Source organism: Anoplopoma fimbria, chromosome 19 (assembly GCF_027596085.1).
Source record: "Anoplopoma fimbria isolate UVic2021 breed Golden Eagle Sablefish chromosome 19, Afim_UVic_2022, whole genome shotgun sequence".
NCBI classification, from domain to species: Eukaryota; Metazoa; Chordata; class Actinopteri; order Perciformes; family Anoplopomatidae; genus Anoplopoma; species Anoplopoma fimbria.
In genome coordinates, this window is record NC_072467.1 from 2,397,029 (window position 1) to 2,400,115 (window position 3,087).

Here is a 3,087-nt window from a genome sequence, read left to right on the forward strand (position 1 = left end):
GCTTGTGTCCGTCTTAGTCTACATAGTCCAGCGATGTGGCAGCAACCAAAAATGATCAATGTTAAGAAACTGTGCAGCGCAACAAAGCACTCCCAGCCGGCAGGCTTGTGCATTGGTAATCTGAAGGATTAGAAGAGAAAAACCTAATCTGCCAGAACGCCTGTAAGCTTCTTAATGACTTCACCGTCGTGCCCCCACAACGCAGTTTCCATGAATGCAGTCTACCAATAAGATCTCAAGATATATAAACTCTAATATGCCTTGAGTTATGTTGGGAGTTTTGTATTTTCACTTTTTAGTAATGTACCAACACACTAATAACCTGCAGGCTGTAAAAGTGACACTAGATTACGGATTAAATACACGTTTTTTTAAACGTTAAACTGCGGGAGGATAAACAGCTCATATTGTGTGTAGTTCATTTTGGTAAATTCAAAATTATTCTTGAAAAAAACTGAAAACCTTTCTTTGTTTTTAACCCATGGAAATGTTTATTTATTTGCTTTTGTCAGGTTCATCAAGAAACTAAATCATAAATTATTTGAATACAGATAAATTAAACTGTTAAGTAGTTAACTAGGGAGGGTTTTTTCTTTTTTATTGGTGCTTATTTAAGTACTATTTAGATGTACAAACATCTATGGTATGTTGGGAGTTTGAGATAGCCAGAATTAAATTACAGTTTTCGGAAAAGCAAGGTTTATGTACAAAACATGTAATGAGTTTTATCACATAATTAAGCACTGCATCATGCATTAATCTAAAATCCGAAGTCTACTGGCCCCAAGCCAGATGTGTTACCTAAAAACATCCACTTGTTCACAGAGGATGATAACTGGATTGAGACATTGATTTAAGTGTTGTTTATAGTGTCATTATGAATGTGTCATTTTTAGCAAATGAATAACACAGAAAATGTTACCCAGTTGTTACATTGGAGCACCGTTGCAAAGTTATTCCTCACTGCACGTTTCACCAAAGGAAATATATAAAGTATTTGTCTGTCATGTCACTGCAGGAGCAGAAGACTAATTTAGACAGAAAACATCCCCCCAGCCATATTGTTAATAAACACTGCATTACTGACTGTGAGGCTACTCTTTAATCCACCGCCAAAGCATGTTGTCCATCAGGGATTAAATTAATCCAAATTCCGTATTTGTCTTTCAATTTCTCTGAAACACAGAGAAATAATACACAGAGTAAAGTCCTAACACTAGTGCTTTAATACAATGTTGAGATACTTTAGCCACTTTCATTAAACAGTTTTTGACTTCTTCTCCTCTACATTTCAATGAAAAATGTCCTACTTTTTATTCCAATGGTTTGGTTTGACAGCTAGTTACATTTCAGATTAAAATGTTAATCCAAAACGTATGATAATCTTAAAAAAAATAGGGTTTATACATCATACATACTAGTTTTAAACATTAAAATGCTGTTAACACCTGAAATTGTACTTTAGATTAATCGCTTCACAATTTTTGTAATATTTCAAGCAAAAATGCCAAACTTTCTCTGTAGTGACTTCTGAAATGTGAATATTTGCTGTATTATTTAAGGTAAACTGAATATCTTCAGGTTCTGGACTGCTGGTTGGAGAAAGAAATACATATTAATGTGTCTGTTTTGACTCTTCTTCATCTTAAAGCCAAGAATCAAATAATCCTTTGTGATCTCATCAATTTAGAAGATAATCCGGAGATAAATCAATGATGAAAATAATTGCTTGAAGCCAAAAGAAATTTAGATAATATAATAAGCAATTTTACTTTTGATACTTAAAGCTTTCTTGTAAGTTTTTTGTTTAATGCAAGTATTTTTTTTTACATGCAATGAAGTACTTTTATACTGTTTGGTTTATGTATTGGTACTTTAAATGATCCACTTATTCAACCACTGACTATATTTTAGTAATAAATAAAGTTTTTCATCGATTTTGATTTGATTAATTTCTCTGCACAAATATATTATTATTATTATTATTATTATTATTATTATTATATTCCTTTATTGATCCCCATGGGGGAAATTCAAGTGTTGCAGCAGCTCAACTACACAGACACAGACAATAAATACACATACTATACAACTACACAGACATAATAAACTACACAGACAATAAATACATACTATACAACTACACAGACAATAAATACACATACTATACAACTACACAGACAATAAATACACATACTATACAACTACACAGACAATAAATACACATACTATACAACTACACAGACAATAAATACATACATACTATACAACTACACAGACAATAAATACACATACTATACAACTACACAGACAATAAATACACATACTATACAACTACACAGACAATAAATACACATACTATACAACTACACAGACAATAAATACACATACTATACAACTACACAGACAATAAATACACATACTATACAACTACAGACACAGACAATAAATACACATACTATACAACTACACAGACAATAAATACACATACTATACAACTACACAGACAATAAATACACATACTATACAACTACACAGACAATAAATACACATACTATACAACTACACAGACAATAAATACACATACTATACTACTACACACAATAAATACACATACTATACAACAGACAATAAAAATAAAGATAGAACAACACATACTATACAACAAAATAAAGATAGAACAGTATATATATATATATATATATATATATATATATATATATATATATATATATATATATATATATATATAGTATAATAGTATATATAATAGTTTTTTTTTCCCAAAATGGCATCTTTGTCTCACTCATACATTTCCATGCAGGCGTATTAATACTTCCTCTTGTGTGTGTGCTACAGAAATACATTCATTTAAATCCTGTTGGGTTGCAACTTGTACCAGAAATAGATCAAAGACGAGATAAACAGTCTCTGGGCTGGAGACTAATGTGTATTGTGAAGCGAAAGTAAAACAGTTGCGTGTGTTCGTGTGCGTGTTTTTGTGCGTGTGTCTGTAAGCCCCGCCCACAGCCCCTCTCCTCCGTGACGTAGCAGGCAGTATGTCTCCAATAGTGCTCAGTTGTAGAA

The 3,087-nt window shown here is 31.7% G+C and overlaps 1 protein-coding gene across 1 annotated transcript in view; it reads right to left on the minus strand.

Annotated features, from left to right (window-relative positions):
• LOC129107893 (pro-cathepsin H-like) overlaps positions 1-3,087 on the minus strand; it is a 243,842-nt gene that overhangs the window by 220,518 nt on the left and 20,237 nt on the right. The gene's annotated exons all lie outside the window — the stretch shown is intronic.